This window comes from Petaurus breviceps, unplaced genomic scaffold, assembly GCF_028583685.1.
Source record: "Petaurus breviceps papuanus isolate PSGF00001 unplaced genomic scaffold, PetGlider_PUasm1.0 90977, whole genome shotgun sequence".
Taxonomy (NCBI): domain Eukaryota; kingdom Metazoa; phylum Chordata; class Mammalia; order Diprotodontia; family Petauridae; genus Petaurus; species Petaurus breviceps.
Genome location: NW_027187391.1, coordinates 60,598,880 through 60,618,382, shown reverse-complemented (window position 1 = coordinate 60,618,382; position 19,503 = coordinate 60,598,880). Strand labels below are relative to the sequence as shown.

The 19,503-nt window shown below is 37.5% G+C and overlaps 1 protein-coding gene and 1 pseudogene across 3 annotated transcripts in view; one reads left to right on the top strand and one right to left on the bottom strand.

The window, feature by feature from the left end:
• The window catches only part of FUT9 (fucosyltransferase 9), a 257,705-nt gene that overhangs the window by 7,356 nt on the left and 230,846 nt on the right, over nucleotides 1–19,503 (top strand). The window lies entirely within an intron of this gene.
• Nucleotides 7,498–8,124, bottom strand: LOC138152868 (cell division cycle-associated protein 3 pseudogene; annotated as a pseudogene).

Here is a 19,503-nt window from a genome sequence, read left to right as displayed (position 1 = left end):
AAAACGTCGAGTTATTTGCGGTGTCTCCCCGCGTCTTTGGGAGGAATACAATCCCCCAAACATTACAGAGGGGTTTTTTTATGTGGGAGAGGGTGATTCGTGCCCCCCCCCCCCCCCCCCCGCCCACAATTCTGATTCCTTAACTAAACAACAGTCTCCTGGACCACATACCTTATCATCCAGCCTTTGCTAGAAGACTCTGTCAGTGAACAAGAGTCACCTACCTCCTAAAAGATTCATTTGACCATTATTAACTCTCATTGTTAGTATGCTGCCCTCCTTCCAACTTTCAACCATTCTTTCTTGCCCTCTGCCAAAAATAATATATCTAATTTATCTTCCACAGCATAATCCATCACGTGGACAGCTATCATTTCCCTACTAAGGTTTTTCTTTTTCAGACTAAACATTCCCAGTTACCTTAATTGATTTTTATAGGGTATTATTTGAAAACCCTTTTCTATTTTGGTTGCCCTCTCCTGAGTGGTCTCAGCTTATCAATGTCTTTCCTAAATTATGATATTCAGGAAAAAAATTAATATTCCAGATGTGGTCTGATGTGGCCATGTGTGGACAGACACACAGCAGGTCTGTCACCTCACCCCCCACAAATTCCTGTCAGTTTTGCCTCTCAATGCCATCCAAGATTTTCCTTTTCTTTTTTTTTTTAAACATATCACACTGATTTTCACTGTTTTCAGTGTACTAAAACTCACGGATAGTTTTTAGATAAGATGATATCAAGCTAATTCAGAATCTACCTAAATTTACTAAATTCTATCTCACAGCCTTTTATCTTTTTCACAAGAATTTGATGAGAGACATTGTCAAACGGTTTGTTGAAATCTAAGTAAACTTTATTGATAGCATTCCTTTGATCTACCTGTCCAGTAACGCTATCATAAAAGGAAATTATAATAGTTTTGGCATAATCTTTTCTTGATGAAGATGTGCTACCTTTTTTTCTTGATCATTCCTTCCTTTTTTAAATGTTACTAACCATCTCCTTAATACGTTCAAGAATTTTGCTTAGCAATTAAACTCAAGCTCACTCGTCTGTACTTTGAAGGTTCTATTTTCTTCTCATTTTTAAAGAATCAGGATGACATTTGCCCTTCCCTAATCCTACAGTTTGACTCTCATTCTCTGTAATCACTGATCAGCATTCACATTTATCACATTTGTCAGTTCTTTCAGTACCTGAGGATCTCATCTTACTCTCTTACCACCTTCCTCCTTTTCTTGGGTATCAGGTTCCCTGCCCAGTGCACCTTATTTTTTGGGCTTATCTCAAATTTATCCTGTCTTGTTTGTACCTAATGATTTGCATGTTGCTTCCACTAATAAACTGTGTGTGTTCCTTTGAAGCAAGGATTGCTTTTTTTCCTCTTTCTTTGTATCTCCACTGCTTAGTGTGGTGCTTTACACTAAGGAGATAACTTAAATACCTTGTTGATTTAACTTTTTAACTTAACCATTTTTCTTTTTGCCTTTCCATTCCAAAGGTTATTTTTTTTCCTGATAAAAGAAAATTGGAGTAAATGTCCCTTAGAATTTGTCTCTACATATCTAGAACAACAGTAATAATCATAATAACAATAATACAAAATATTCGTGTAGGGCTTTAAGACCTGCAAAGTGTTTTACATAACAAACCTGTTAGATATTTAGAAATATTCATAGTCATCAGCTATTAATGTCAATTCAACTGTCACAAATGGCTCATTCTGCCATAAGTTTCCCAATGCTGCCATCTTTGTAAAAACCAGTAAGAAACTCAGATCTTTAGGTAATTATTCTGGCCTGATAATTTCTCACTGAAGCTGGGATGCTTCCTTTAGAATGTTGAACCTGGTCATCTGCAGCATGAGAGAACCCTTGACAAAATCACCCCCTTGAAAAGCCTCACTTGCCCTTGTTCCTTCTGATAGGCCCCCCTTTCCTTTTTAGTATCCTGTGTGCTTGATGTACATAACAATAATGATAGCTAGCATTTATATAGTGCCTACTATATACTAAACCTGGGACATTTAGGTGGTAAATTGGATAGTGTTGAGCCTGGAGTCAGGAAGTCTCATCTTCATGAGTTCAAATCCAACTTCAAAGGAGCTGGAGAAGGAATGGCAAACAATTCCAATATTTTTGAGAAAACCCAAGTATGGTCACAGTCAGACATGAATGAAAAATTCCTGAACAACTATACAAATATATCAGGCACTGTAATTTTATCTCATTTGGTCCTCACAACAACCCTGGGAGGTAGGTGTTATTAGTAGTATTCCCATTTTACAGTTGAGAAAACTGAGGCAGGCAGAGGTTAACTGATTTTCCCAGAGTCAAATTGCTAATGAGTGTCTGCTGCTGAATTTGAACTTATTTTTCTGACTCCAGGTCCAGTCCTCTATCCCCTACCTGCTTCCATGCATAGCATAAGCTCAGCACCCCACTGTGGTGCTGGAATTTGGATCACGAATTACATTGGTATATGCTTTTGTTGGAAGAATGGATTCCATAGATTTTATAGCTCTGTGGAATTAAGAGAATTCAGAGGCAGGTTCCGAGGCTGATGCAATCACTGGGAGGAGGGATAAGAGATGAGAAGAGGATTAGGCTTTCTGTATGCTCATTCATGACCGAGGTTCATGGTTCTGAAGTTATATTGACATAGGTATATTGACAACTGAAGAGAGAAGCAGAGCATGTCACAACTGGGCTACTTGTCACAATAGAGCTATTGTGGTATTCCTCCATAGATATCCTCGATAGACTACAGCATGGTTTTATTAAAGTCAGTTGCTTCTTATGATGAACTATTTATTGATCTCATTCTGTTATATTAAATTTCACCAACCCCAGACCATCAAAAACACATTTGGGGGCCAAAGTGGTATATAATACATAGCTAATATCTTTATACTTTAATGTTCTGTGATCTTATAGGTTCATAGATTTAGAACTGAAGGGAACCTTAGAAGTTACCTAGACCAACATCCTCATTTTACGAGATGAACAAACTAAGGCTGAAAGATTTTAAATGATCTTTGCCAAAGATCAAACAACTAGTAAAAGGCAGAGCTGGGATTTAAACCCAGTTTAGGAACCCAGAATTAGGAATCCTGGGGTCTCTTTACAACACCACACTGCCTCCATCTCATTGACCTGTCACAGAAGAAAATAGATCACTCTAGGAATATTAACCTCTCTGTCATAGGGGACATACTATGCAAAATCCAGAAGTGTACAGGATTCCTTGTAAATGTTAAGGTACTCCACATGCTCTTGTTTGTGAAAAACATTGTGCTGATTGCATCGAATGCCAAACTCTATAGGTACTTTGCAGTAAGATCCCTGGTCACTCAACAGAGGCTGGAATAACACCTTATTTGAAGAATTAGGTAGATGGCTTCTGCCATGCAACTGAATGGGCAATTATTGAGTTAGATCATCAGTACCTAACTTGGACAGTCATGGAAGATAGATAATGAGTTAGACCTTGAATTAATTAGGAGGAGGTTAGGAAATTGTGTAGTGTTTTCAGCAACCTCAACACCAAAACCAAAACCACATTTTTTAATATCAGTATTGTCCAGTGATGTGACCATGTGATGTGGATGAAAAACTTGAAACTGCTTGAACTCCGAAGAACAGTATTTTAAATAATTCAAAATTAAGCAAAATATTTAAAGACTCTACTCTTTTTTTTCTTTAAGCATTAGACTAAAATGTGTAATAACAGACTCTTCAACCAAACTAATGGATTCTTATTGAGCTTCTACTGTACATGAGACATTTTGTTAGGCACCATTAGTAAAAGCAATAGAGTTGGTCTCTCTGTCCTCAAGGAGTCAATGACATAGTTTCAGAAAGAAAACGAATACAATGGAAACTATAGGGATAATTACACAGTCATATCTCAGTTACCAAAGCAGAGTAACAGAATGCCCATCAAATATCCAAATACTAAATGTATACAGAATAAAAAATTATTCTCAAGTCTAACTCATAAGAGTTAGAAACTTTATTGGTGTCTATCAATTTAGCACATACTGTCCTGAGGTAAGGCAGTTTTTCAAGGTATTCAAGGAATAGCTTTAGTTCATTAGTTTTCATTGTTGACTTAACAAAAGTTATATGCATTTATGCACATGATACATGTTTGTATATATGCATATATACTCAAAAGCTCTGTGTATAAGTATATATTTTATATAAACATACGTATATACATGTTTACAACTATACATGAAAGAAAATTCTGACTTCCAGGAAGCTGGCTTTGTTGCATAAGGATTCCTTTAATATTTTATTTTTCCATTGCAAATTTTCATTCAAAAAGCATGAGAATGGCTAATGACTAAGTTCAATGATGTAACTCTGTTTTGTTTTATAAAAAAAAATGGAGAATCCTTTGGGTTCCTAAAGATAATGAATTTCTTTTCTCTTAACCAAGAGGTATTAATGAATGAGCCAAACTATAGCAGCAATGTATATTTATTAGCAAATGAGAAACATTTTATATGGTTAGCCCCCATAATCATGGTATTTATAATTTTTGCTTCAACTTGATACACTGTTGGTTTTTTTTTGTTTCTGCTTTTTTTGAGGAGGGAGGGCAGGGCAATTGGGGTTAAGTGACTTGCCCAAGGTCACACAGCTAGTAAGTGTTAAATGTCCGAGGCTGCATTTGAACTCAGGTCCTCCTGACTCCAGGGCTGGTGCTCTATTCACTGTGCCACCTAGCAGCCCCTTGATGCCTTGTTTTAAAGCATTATACCTGAATTTGGTGAGATGAAAACCTGTAAACTAGGGTTTTTACTTGAAATGTTTTTTCAGCAAAGCTTCATTATTTAGTAGGGACTTGATAAAGGTTAGCTAAATGAAATTATTGAATAAATTGTACTTACTGTAGTACTCTATCCATGAATGCAGACCATAATCTCCCCACATATTAGTGCATAGTTTAATGAGTTCTTATGGCCCAACCCTGGCTCCTGAAACTTAACTAATTTTGTCTACAACCATTGCTATGTCTTCATGTGAAACCTTACCCAACTTAGGAAGACCTACCAGAACTTAACACTCCATTCATATAGACAGGCAGCTTCCTGCCATAATGAACTATTTGACTAGTACTTTGATGGCTGCTTATATTTCAAGTGTAAAATTGGAGCAAAACTAGAGTGGAAAAACTTTTGTTCTCACTTTCCAATGGTGATGCCATCAGTGTCTAGAGCCAAAATAATATAGTCAGAAAATCTGGGTAAGGAGAATTAAGACTAAACCTGTTACTTAGAGCACAAAACAGAGAATTTATTTCTTATATTTAAGTATGTAGGCTACATGTAATATGAATTATTAAGGTAAAGAAATGCTTATATTTGTGTGTGTGAGTGTACAAGCATACATATACACACATATACATACATGCACACACACATTATATATATAATTTTCCAGTGGTGCAAATTGCTTTGCAAATAGTCCTTGGGAATACCACACAGTTCAGATAGGTCATCTACACTTTTCATACATTTTACTTAGTAAATATTTTTTCTAATTTGCTTTGACTAAAATTCAAGGATAAATATCAATAATGTGCCACAAGGCTTTTCAAGATTTGTGTCCACTGTAAGATAATGGAATGACAAAATAATAGAGTTGAATGAAACTTCAAGAATTATTGGCTTGAGAACAGGTTAGTAGATGCCTAAGTCACTTAATTCTTTGCTCGGTTTTGTGACATGTTTTTAATTATCTCCTCACCTGTACTGAAATTCTCAAATAAAATTTAATCTAATTTTCAAAATAAAAAACAAACCTTATGATGATTTTAGAAATGTAGGATAACACCCTAAAATCTCATAGGAAGATGTCATATCCCAAAAAAGCTTGAGAATTACTGATCAAAATTTTCTGGAATAAATGACTTCTTATTTAAAAACCTTCTGTTGATGAATGATGCACTATTTAATAGTCTTCATCCTTGCCCCCCCCCAAAAAAAACTCCATAAAACTTCCTGCTTTGTGGAGAGAGAAGCAAGAACTTAATATTGTCAGATAATAGCTAGATTTTGGCACATCTATTTCTGTTCTTAGAATATAGGAGAATCTTTAGGTTCCAGAATATCAGTAAATGAGATAAAAATAGGGTGGATAGTGGAATAAGACAGGAAATACTGGGCTCTCCAAATTTCTTCCACAAATGAGATAAAATATCACCTTGAATTGAACTTTGAGCAGCAGAAATATTTAAAAGTCAATATAAAGCAGTTGTCCTCCTAAGACAACTTGGGAGGACCTTAGGAAAGACCTGACCTCCTAGAGCCCAGGTTTGGCCCAACTGAAGTGCAAACACCACCAGGCAGACTCTGCTGAATTAAGAAACAAATCTTAGCCTCAGCTTCAGGAACTTTCACTTCATGAACAGTGTTGGGGTTGGACAGCTGAGCAGGGAAAGATTGAAGCACCCTCTGCTGTTACAGGACACTAGGCCCATTTGTGCTGAGCACACAGAGCCCATTTGTGGTCCTGGGTTGTGGCTGTGGCCAAGGAGGAGTGAGCATACTTTTAGTGGGTAAGATAGAAGAGGGGCAGGAACACTGCTGGCTGTGGGTCCTTGCAGGAGAGAGGAGTCCCTGGTTTCAGTTCCATGGAAGAGAGGTGAGCTGAAGTGTGCAGCCTCAGGAAGAATGGCAGGGGGCAAGACCATTTGTAGTGACAGCATGGTTAGGGCCCCTAGCTAAGGCTCAGAAGAGTGTCCAAGGCCAGGCCCCCAGACAGAGCTCAGAAAAAAACAGTACAAAAACCCTAAAGTCTGGGGCATCACCACCACATTCTGGGACTATAACCAGACTATGATAATAAGCCACTCAAAAAATAATGGGTAAGCAAAGGAGAAAGATCCCAACTACAGATATGGGGAATAGAAAAGATCTGGGCTTCAAGAAAAAAAAATCAAATGGCCACAAGCCCCCAAAGAGTTCTTAGAAGAGATAAAAAAAAAAGACTTTAAAAATCAGAGAGGTTGAGGAAAAATTAGGAGAAAAAAATGTGAGCAATCCAAGAAAATCAAGAAAATTATGAAAGAAGACCAACCAATGGGAAAAAGAGATCCAAAAACTTAAGGAAGAAAATAACTTCTTAAAAACTAGAACTGGGCAAAGGGAAGCTAATGATGGCATAAGACACCAAGAAATAACATAGCAAAATCAAAAGATTGAAAAATAGAAGAGAATGTGAAACATCTCTTTAGAAAAATAAATAATGTAGAGAACAGATTGAGGAGAGACAAATATAAAAATTGTTGAATCACCTGAAAGTTATGATAAAGAGTCTAGATAAGATATCACAAGAAATTGTTAAGAAAAATTGCCCTGAAATTCTAGAATAAGAGGGTAAAATAGAAATAGAAGAAAGAAATCCATTGATCACCACCTGAAATTAATCACTAGATGAAAACTCTAAGGAAAACCATAACCAAGTTTTGAAGCTTCAGAGTTAAGGAGAAAATAATATAAGCAACAAGAAAAAAATATTTAAATACTGTGGAGTTATTGTCAGGTTAATACAAGATCTAGCAGCTTCAGGACCTCTCAAGAACTTGTCAGGGTCCTGGCTGGTTATTCGAAGTGCTGGAGGCTGTTCTGTTACTTCTGTAGTGTTTGCCTGTTTGTGGGAAACCCCAGTTTGGATTAGGGTAGTTTCTGGCGTTCAAGGGATAGTGGATTATCCAGAGACAAGTCCTGCTGAGGCTGTGATGAAAACTTCACAGGTAGGGCCAGCTCAGTGGAATGCTCTGGCTTAGAGGCTTCAGTCCCGAAGTCCTCACTAAGCTGCTTTACCAACTAGTTTGGAAGGTCTACTGTGCTGGTCTTCATGGTTGTTCAGATAATGCCAAATGTGGGAGATCTGGGATCCGAACCCTGAGGTTGCTCCATATCCTTGGTCTCCACCACTTCCTGCTGCTGTGCCCCAAGGGAGGGACTTAATTGTGGGGAATTATCCACCCGAATGGGGGGTACGGAGAATGCCTGCGCTGGGACGAGGGTCTGCTGCTTGCGCCAGATGCTTGTTGCATGGCGCCGGACCGATTGGCGTGACCGGGACACTCTTGGCCAAGCCCATTTTCACAGCTCGGCTGGCCAGCTGCCCACGAGGGCAGGAGGACGGGTGAACTTTTTGGAGTCAAGTAGCCTTATGAGTAGATTTGGTCTTCATTATTGTTAAAAGTGTGTGTGTAATAAATTATAAATTTATTTTGATAAATTACTAACTACTCATGGGATTTAAGGAATTGCAAAAAGTTTTAACATTGCCCTTCTGGGCCTTCTACTTTGCCTGATACAATAAAAACTAACTTTGTCCTTAATAGGAAATAGTTCTTAATAGCAGGATTATGAAGACATAATAGTTAAACTTTTGTGTAAGAAAGTTTTTATGTCATTTTAGCAATTTTTTCCTAAAGGATGTGATATACTTGTCTTTAAAAAAAATTTTAAACCATTAATAAGCAAGAAAATTTTAACAAAGGAGAATGTCTTATGAAATGGCAGACTTTTATTATGCAACTTTTTTTTATTATGTATATCTTAGGTTTTTGGTACAATTCTTTTTTTTTTTTTTTGCCTTTTGGAGGGCAGTTGGGGTTAAGTAACTTGCCCAAGGTCACATGGCTAATTTTTTGTGTTAAGTGTCTAAGGCCGGATTTTAACTCAGGTCCTCCTAACTCCAGGGCTCTATTCACTGTTTCACCTAGCTTCCCCAGTTATTGAAAATCTTTTCTCCCTTTGTGGAGTCCTCATGAAGTTCCCCTAAAACATAACTCTTTGTTGTATTCTTTTTTTTTTTTTAAGCAATCAGGGTTAAGTAACTTGCTCAAGGTTACAGGGCCAGTTATTTCTGGGTGTGGTGCTGAGTATCTGAGCCCAGATTTGATCTCCAGGTCATCCCGACACTGGAGCTGGTGCTCTTACTGTCTGAGCCACCTGGCCGCCCCTTAAGCAATTGGGGTTAAGTAACTTGCTTAAGTTGCTTAAGTCACACCTTGCCAGGTGTTTCTGGGTGGGTGCTAAGTGTCTGAGCCCAGATTTGATCTCCAGGTCATCCCTGGAGCTGGTGCTCTTACTGTCTGAGCCACCTGGCTGCCCCTTAAGCAATTGGGGTTAAGTAACTTGCTTAAGTAACACCTTGCCAGGTGTTTCTGGGTGGGTGCTGAGTGTCTGAGCCCGGGATCTCCAGGTCATCCTGGCTGCCCCTCTTTGTTGTGTTCTAAGGGTTAATGCCTTTATTGTTATATTTTTCCCGTCCATGAAAAAGTCATACTTCCCGAATCTGCTTTTTCTTCCTTTCTAAGCTCCAATTTAGATGTATTGTTTCCTATCGTCCCTCAATCAATAAACATTTATTAAGCATCTACTACATGCCAGGCGCTATCCTGGGAATACAAAGAAAGGCAAAAGATAGTCCTGATCTCCAATTACATGATCATTGTGGAGGAGGAGAATGGGACACTCCCCTTGGGTTCACTTGTCTCTCCACCCCTTCTATTTTAACTCCTAATTGGACAAGCACAAGGGTCTTCCTCTTCAAGATGCTTCCAAAACTTGACTATTTTCCTCCTGGAATCTGTGCTCTGTCCTATGAAGACCCAGAGATGTGTTTAATTCTTTCGACTAATTTGAATGTCCTTTATGATTTCAACTAGTGCTCAAAAGAATTTTATTCCTCTGAAATTAAGGCTTTTCTTGTACCTAATTTGTACTTTTGATTGATTCAATAGAAATCTAAGCTTTCTGTAATTAATTTAATTTTAATGGAGACATGAAACATTCTCCCTTAAACATGAATATATGACACTGTGATTTTATCGCAAATTGTGCAAGTCATAAATCAAATTCATACTGACCCCATCAGTGGTCCTTGTACCTGCTTTCTTGAAAAATTTACTGTCTGCTTACTTTTGGGTCATGTGATAATAATGGCAAGAAAAACAACAACAACAATAATAAACAACATATATAGCAACTTAAGTTTTACAAAATGCTTTCTATCTCCTTTCTTATAAAGGTGGAATGAAACACAGGCAGTGCAATAGGTGAAATATTTTATTCAAGTGACTTTGCTCTCTCAACCTTTGACCACAACCTGACCCACATACACAGCACCAATATCTTATACATTAAACTATAGCACAGATGACTATTGCCCTCCCTCAGACTACAGAATATTTAACTGTCTTCTGTCCTGATGCAACCTCTTCTTCACTGTCATGGTATTGGCTCTTCCCTGACCCCATTGTCCCTCCTCTTGTAATTACCACCACTCTGAAGCTACTATTGTGGCTTTACATTCTCATGGCTCACTTTCCTCTTCTTTCTGTTTTGCTGCCCTTATCTTCTTCCATTTTCCCAACACATTGACTTTTTCAGAAAAAAAAAAACAAAAACAAAAACATAAGACTGACCTTTATAGTCTGAAGTCTGACTTCCAGACTCATCATTCAACTGAAATTGCTCTCTGGACAAAGTTACCAGTGATCTTGTAATTGCCAAATCTAGTGGTGTTTTCCCAATCCTTATCTTTCTTGACCTCTCTGTAGCCTCTGACATTGTCAACTGACCTCTTCTCCAAATGATAATCTCGTCTCTAGATTTTCATGATATTACTTTCTTCCTGTTTGACTGACTTCTCTTCAGTCTCCTTTGTTCAACCTTCATCCAGGTCATGCCTAGTAACCATGGATGTCCTTCAAGGCTCTGTCCTTGGGTCCCTTCTCCCCCTATACTATTTAAATTGATCTCAACAGTTCCCATGAATTCTATTATCATCTCTATACAGATGATTCCCAATTCTATTTAACTTGCCCTAACTTTCTTCTGATCTCCAATTATGCATCTACAATTGGTTATTGACCTTAGACATCTTAAACTCAGTATGTCCAAAAGATCTATATATCCCCAAATCCTCTCTGCTTCTTACTGTTGAGGGTACTACCATCCTCTCCATCACCTGAACTGGTAAACTAGGGGGTCACCCTTGGTTCCTCACTCTTTCTCCTGCCACATCCAGTCAGTTGCCAAGTTCCACCATTTCTACCTTTGTAACATGTCTTGTATACACCCTCTTCTCTCCTCTGAAACTACCACCACCTGGAACAGCCTCTCATTACCTTCCTACTGGATGGATAACCTTCTGGTTAGTCTCCCTGTTGCAAGGCTCTCCTAACTCCAGTCTTATGTTCTACTCAGCTATCAATACTATCAATATAATCTTCTTAAAGTACAGGTCTGATCATCACACATACACAGATCCCACACACATTTAATAAAATTTGATGGCTCCCTATCACTCCTAAAATCAAATATAAAATACTTGGGGTTTTAAATCCATTTGTAACCTGCCCCCTTTCTGTCTTCCCAGTCCTCTTATATTTTATTCCCCTCCACATATGTGATGCCACAGTGACAATGGCCCCCTTGCTGTCCCTTATACACAACACTCCATTTCTTGCATTTGTGTATTTTAACTGGCTGTCTGCCATACCTGGCATCCCCTACAGCTCTCCTCTTGCACCCTGGTCATGGAAGGAGAATTGTTTCCTTCCTCATCTCTGTCTCCTTGCTTCCTTGACTTTCTTCATGTCTTAACTAAATCCCTACATCTACAAAAGGCCTTTCCTATCCCCCTTAATGCTAGTGTTTTCTTCTGAGTTTATCTTAATTTATCCTGCATATGGCTTGTTTGTACACAATTATTTTTATGTTTTCTCCCTCATTTGATTGTAGACATATTGAGAACAGGAGTTTTTTCTTTTTGGTTTTCTTTGTGATCCTAGTGCTTAGTATAATTCCTGGTGCATAGTAGACACTTTATAAATGACTATTGACTTGACATCACCAACTGATCACCGTTGCTACTTTCACTTCATGTGGCAAACAGATAAACCTAAGAAAGTTGGGTAAAGTCTTTCATTTCTTGCCTTCTCTTGGCTTTTGTTCCCTTCATGCTGTATTATTATTTAGTGTTTCTTTGCTGACAAAGACATTTTTAAAGATAATATTAATTTCTGATTTTTATTTCTTAGTTGAGAAATCATTTATCATTCAGGAATCATTCTGGAAGCCTGAGGATTCATGAAGCATGAATTCTAAATATAGTCATTTGAATTGTATTCATACCGTTAGTTGAATTGTTTCTGAAAGTTCCTAGGGCTGGGTAACAGCTTAACATAGGCGTGTTGGACTTGGATCATGATTCAACTCCTGTCTCAAACCCTTCACTAGCTTCGTAATCTGTGAGAAGTCACCTGTCTCTCAACCTAAGATTACTCTCTGTGAAATGGTGATAATAATAGCATTTACCTCACAGGATTGTTATGAGGACCAAATGAGGTAACACATCTAAAATGCTTTGCAAACATCACAGCACTTATATAAATACTAGTTACTATTATCATCATTATTATTGTATTGGTGTATTTTGGTTTATCAGATTAGCTTCTGTTACCTGGCAAACAAGAGGTACAGAGGAATTGGAAATAAGACAGGTGAGATTTGGTAGGGGCTTGAGAATCAAAAATGGTTTGCAATCTAGAGAGTACAAACCTGTGTGAGGCAATTGTAATGTAATGCCAAGGAAAGGCAACTTCCCAGGTTCAAAATACCAGCATAGGTGCTCTCTATTTTATTCAGTAACAAACCCAGAACAGAGAAGATCAAAACATGACATCATTCCAAATACAGCATTTACTAAGTGTGATTAAATCATCTCCAAGGCCTACCCCACCCCAGGACTTTCCAATCATTCAATCAATTACAAAGTCTCTGTTCCAAATACTTCTCCACCCCTAGGCTATACCTTAATTAAGTCCACCACAAAGCCCCTCTTCTCAAATGGAGATTAGTTTCCAAACATAAGTAAAATACATTCATTTGCTCAACCATAGAACACAAAAAGGTCAAAAGTTCCCCACCCCTGGATCACAATTGAATCTACCCCAGAGTTACATCAAGTTTAAACACAGCACTTAATACCCAAATGGAGGTCTTTTCTTCATCTTGACACGAGGCAAGTTCTCAGCAATCTTAGTTCCTGGAGAGACAAGGCTTAGCAAGGCCATAAGATACATTGCCAGTCCCTTCATGAATTTATCCTCTGTCTGTAGAACAGCCCTAGAACCCCTGAACACATTAGCAAAGCCCTCTCCCAGGATTTCTGTAAACATACAACAAGAAAATCCTTCTTCAGGGCTTCTGAACCAACAGAAAGGCTCCCAGACCCCTGCAACAACAGTACTGTCCCTCACCAGTGGACAGTATTCATTCTGTCTGCAGGACAGTCTCCAGACCCCTGCAACAACAGTACTGTCCCTCACCAGTGGACAGTATTCACTCTCTGTCTGCAGGACAGTCTCAGGCCTTCTTAACCAAATGCCAGGTTCCAGGACTTCTTCAACAGGACAGTCTTTCACCAGTGGACAAATCTGGCAAAATAACATCAAAACAGACAGACAAAGTACCAGCAAAACAGCCATGTCTCCTCAGTCCTTGGCAGCTCAGGGGGCAGGTCTCAAAAGTCCAGGGCAATTCAAAGCGGCCACCAGCAATCCTCTTAGTCTCTCTCTCTCTCTCCACGAGGTGCTGCTTCCAAAAAAATCTTCCGCCTCTCTCTAGTGTCTCTCCAAATCTCCGTCACCAGCTCCTCCCAATTCAGGACTTTCTTTTCACATCAACAAGCCCATCCCACAGGTGGGATTAACAAACTCTGGGTTTTAACACAATCAATTTGAAAACCAAGCCAATACATGGGGAATCTTTAATTGCCATTACTATCACAGCAATGTAGTAGTAACCTTGGGTGGCATGGGGCTAAGAGTAAAATGAAGGCGTGGGATAATTAGGTGGTTGGTTGGAGTGTGATAAGAGAGAATGATCTTCTTAAAAAGGAGAATAATTAGTGTCAATGAAATACCTGCCTATTTAGTCTGACTGTGTGTGGGTATACACATGTGTGTATGCATATGTGTGTGTGCACTCACTCAGAGTTATCTCTGAATGTGCTCATGAAACATCATATCATGCATTATTTCTAAAATTGTGAAAAAAATGTAAATGAGCCATTCTTTCAGGCCACTAGGGCATCATTTATTGTATAAAAGAAAATTTAATACTTGGTACAGTGATGTGTTAAATAGTATTTCCTTGTGCAGTAAAAAAAAGCTTTTCTGAATTTCTTACTTATTAGCAGGGAATGATAACCTCTAGGGAGAATTATCTCCTTTATTTTAATAACATTCTATTAGGTCTTCAGCTAAACCAAATTATCCTAGGAGCATTTGTAGATTAAATCTGAAAGAGGACACCAAACATAAAATGGAACAGATCTGCTGGTGTTTTTATTCTCGATAGCAACAATGCCACGTGGAACCAGCAGATTTTCACTCAACTTCCTCTGTGCCTTTCTAATGTATAGTCCGTTATGACTGCCTTTGCAGGGTGCTTCAGGATGGGCTAGTTCTAAAATTCAAATAATGGTCCCAATATGCAAGCACACACCTACTTAGAAATCAGTTTTACTCAGTAACGATAAAATAATAATAAATACATTGCTTTATTTTGATAAGTCTACTTGGGATCTGTAAATCTGATATTTCTTATGGGATTGTTACTTGTTTAGGTATGTAGGTAGTACAATAGATAGAGCATTGGACTTGGAATCAGGAAGACCTGAGTTCACATCTAGCCTTAGTCACATATAAGCGTGGGAACCACTTGCAAGTCACTTAACTTCTATCTGTCTCTGTTTTCACATCTGAAAAATAAAGATAATAATAGTACCTACTTCACAGAGTGGTTCTGAGTATAGCACAATATGGGACATAACATTTGTAAAACATTTTGCAAATCTTAAAGCATCATATAAATGATATTTTTTATTATTATTGTATTTGTATCACTGACTCTTAGTATGTACCTAATAAATGCCTATTGATTGATTACAGTAACTAGATGCTTATTATATTATTACATTAAAGGCAGCATATCATATTGGATAGAGTGCATGACTTTTTCAGAGGGATTTAGGTTCAAATCTCACTCTCAGACTTTCTAGTTGTGACCATCAGCAAATGATTTAGCATTTCTGAGCCTTTTAAGTCTGACTGGAACCTGTGGTCCCTATTTCAGAGAGTTGTCATGAGGCTCCGATAAAATTTTATATGTAAAATGCTTTGAAAACAAAGTTCTATGTAGATGTCAGCTGTTATATTTATATTATAGTTTAAGTATCTCTTTGTACTTTGTTAACCTTCGTCATACTTATATAAACAAACACATATAGTTGTGTTGTTAAATAATTAATTTTTGTAGCACAGTGAGTAAGAGCACTGGCCCCAGAGTCGGAATGACCTGGGATCAAATCCAGGCTCAGACACTCAGCACCCACCCAGAAACACCTGGCCGTGTAACCTTGAGCAAGTTACTTAACCCCAATTGCTTTAAAAAATAATAATTATTATTATTATTTTTTGTTTTATGGGTAAGTGATTGTCTTCATTTTTAATAGAGAGGTTTGTGTTGAAATATAAAACTTAGGAATTTCAGTATTGACACAAAATATACTGAAAGAAATGTTCACTTTAACTTTGTCATGTACAGTTAAAGGTTAGGACTGAATGGTCTTCTCCTTCCCTGTAGTTGAAAATGCTTTTAGTATCTCATTGCTCATGTGACTTAACAAAAGGTACTGGTTTCATATTCTAAGCATGATCATAGTCTGGGTTTAGGCTATGTAGTAGAAAAGACAATAGTATCCCACTGAGATAATGGACTTTTCCTTCCAATAGCAACCTTTTGGGGACACAAGCAGTACATATCATTACAACAATTCTATGAAAATGCTAGTCCAGATTTGCAGCCTGTGCAACTCTGGGGAGAATTGCGTAATTCTCTGAGAGAACTCTCTCACATTGTTACACACATACACAAAATCACATACAGCTACCCAGGAAGAGAATGGAGCCCATTAAGAACAATTACAAGTAGCTTAAAACTATACAATGAGAGCTGAAATCCTGTATAATTAATTATACCTTTCACAGATAGAAAGACAAGAAGTTTTCAAGCAAACTATGGTGCAGAGGAAAGCCAAAGAAATACTGAAAGCCATTTTGGTATCATCATTTCACCATCATTGTGGATCTTTGTTCTAAGATTCTAAATATGTGAGGCTCACTATCACAGAAGAAATAATAATTATAGCACTTTGTAGCTTCTATATCAAGTTTCATTTAAGGTTCTCAGGACACTGTTTGTATATTAACCAACCCTTAAAACTCTATAGTAAATTTGGAAAGGGCCGCAGAAGAGAATTTTTATTTGCGCATAGAGAAACTTTATCTACAGAAGGGAATTCAGCATTCCGAAATTAGATTAAAAAAATGCTTATGAAAGGAAAGGAGTTCCCTCTCATTGGGTAGGGAAACAATATGGGTGTCAGGATCATGAGGTCACTAATATAGAGTTGAAAAAGATTCCCTTAGTTGGGCATTATCTAAGACTTAGAGGTTCATTTTACTTCAAACTTTTGAATATAGATGTGTTATTTGGCACAGACCAGCTGCACACAGCACAAAATAAAGTTCTTAGTTTAATTTTTTTTGGACAATCATCTTTATTAGTTGCCTAAACTCACAGATTTACTCTTCTCTTAACACAACACACACACACACATATGTTTTTACTTTACACAGACCAAATACAGGTGCATTTTCATGTTTTAATTCTTCTTTAAAATCAAACCAAAAGACCTGTAGGGGGTGAGAGACAATGGAGGAGAGAATGGGAGGAGGAATGTATGTGTGGTTTCTTCCCCTGCAGAGGTATGCAGAACAAAGTGAATAGAGCTAATTGTCTTTTGAATTGCAACTAGCTATTCCTGCTTTTGAACCCACATTTGCATATCTCTTTCCTGCTACAGCCTGTTACTTTTGGCTAGATCCTGACTTGGTCTAAGCCCTATTGGACACAGTTATAGGGATTGATTTATTTCCCTGTCCATTGTACTGCCTGGATCCACTACTACCCCAGATCTTCATAGCTGCTACTAAACCAATACCAAATTTACTTGCATGAATAACTTTTCTTAACAAATACACCTAAACACTCTTATCTTTGGGTGTTGGTAGGTATCTAACTAGTCACAGTTCCATATATTGATAGGCCCTTACTTTTATTCCTATGCTAACTAATTCACACAATTTCTTTCATAATTTAAGACCTATGCTGCCCTTGTAGGATCCCCACTTTGTTTTGTGTGCCCGAGGGTCCTAGAAGAAGCTTGGTGAAACTCAAAAGAATAGATTATACAAAGAACACAAAGACTTGCTCAGGGGAAAACAATTAGGAACACAAGGGCGATTTTGATTCAATATCCCAACTCAATCAACCAAAAACATTTATTATGTCCATGACTAAAGGCCTAGGGTACTAAAAAAGGCCAAAGACAGCCCCTGCCCTCAAGGAGCTTAACTGGAGTTGATGAGGACCTTACAGGTGATCTAATTTAATCCCCCCACTTTTTAACTTAACTTTAACATGTTTTAACTTAACTTTAACTTAGGATACTAAGTCTCAGGTAATATGATTTGCTTCATTATCTCAGAGAGTAAATACCAGACCCAGGGTTCAGAGTTCTTTAATCAAGCTGAAGTTTTTCTCTTTGTACCCATCTCCACCTTGGAGCTTGGAAAATATTAATTTGTTCATGTTATTTTAAACGATGACTTCCTAGAACATGTAGGAAAGGGAAATAAATAGTCAGAATTAGGTATGCCCTGTAGTCATTTGACCACCTTTACTTCATTTTAAATAGGAAGCAATTGAAATTTATCATCATTAAAAATATTTAAGTGCTAACTTCATTTGTCATTATGATAAGTCTTCGAAGAGAGACATAGTCATAGCTATGTATTAACTTCTCTAGGAAATGAAAATATAAAATAAAAGGTCAAACTTATATAAATCTATATCTGTGAATAAAAATGATGAAATCAACATGTGAATGGGCATTCAGGTTTTTGTATAAGGCGTATGCTGCCTAAGGCTAAGGAGCAAAGTAAATTTATAATTGGAGTGGTGTATTTTGATGGCTTACATCAGAGAAATCCTCTGGGTTAGCAAGTGGAACAACTTGAATGTGACAGAAAGATTGGTATGTTCCCAGGGAACATCCTTTCAGGGCAGTTCAGTTTTTCTTTTAAAGAAAGCACCAGTCACAATCTTAGGCATAATTTTGTATGCAACCCAGCAGGGCTATTGTATTGATAGAGAGGGAACCTTTTTTTTTTCTTTTTTGTTCAAAAAGGTCCAGCATTCTGTGGGTGAGGAGGAAGGGAAATCATCCCGATTTTTCTGGACTTTTCAGGCACTACATCTACTAAAAAACAAAACAAAGTAAAAAAAAGAACTATGTTGACTATAACCCCAGGTTACTTACAACCCAGAAGTACAAGAAAATCAGGTTGTGAATTAGAAGATAGAGCTTGCCCTAAAAGTTGTCATCTATAAAGCCTTAGTCATGGTGACCACAAGCACTGTCTTCAAGAGTTTTTGCAAATAAAAAGGAGCCACCTTTGAATCCCTGCCAGGAGGTCCTATAGTATATTAACTATAAGAACTGTTTATGGAGAATAGAATTGCTCAGTAACCTTCAATTCACTTTTGGCCTCTCTAAAGTGTCCAAAGGGTACTGCAATATAAACATGCCCAGAATTAATACTTTTGAAGTACAGTTGAGTGAACATTATCGGCATGGCAAAGGTTTGGAACAAAAACCAGATAATGTCATTGTTGCTGCATGATCACTTTCAAGCACTTCTTTCCTCCCCCATTACATTTCTAGGTCCTCTATTTGTCACTATCTATATTCTTCTGTCAAGTATCTCTTCACTTTATTTCTAGCTCCTATAATACCTTTATCTCTGTTGCTGCTCTTTCTTTGTCTTTCTCTTACCTATTAATCCCTATATTCCCCATGCTTCTCATTCTCTTACCTATTTCCATTTTAAAAGGTCACTTTTGATTTATAAGAACTCACAATTTTTCAGACTTATCTAATATTGACCCATGAGAACTTTAAAATTTGTTTTTTAAAATGTTTAGGAAAAAAATCAGGTCAGAGGCAATGCCCAGAAAGGAATGTTTAAAAAAAAATTTTTTTTTAGTATTTTGAATGTTTTCTCTTAGGGAGTTTGAACTTAAAAATCTATGCTTGGGAGTGAAGGTCATTTCATGTATCCCTGCACAGAATAGTACCAACAACACGATGACGATGACCTTTCACTCCAGAAATGCTCTATTGCCACTAATATTCCCTTCATTTGAATAAATTGTGAGTGGGTGACTGCACTGCAAATTAGACAACTGATAAAGGTACATATGAGATTAAATAAAGTTCATATAGTTACAGTAATAAACTGGGATTTCATCACTATGAGAACTTTTTCCA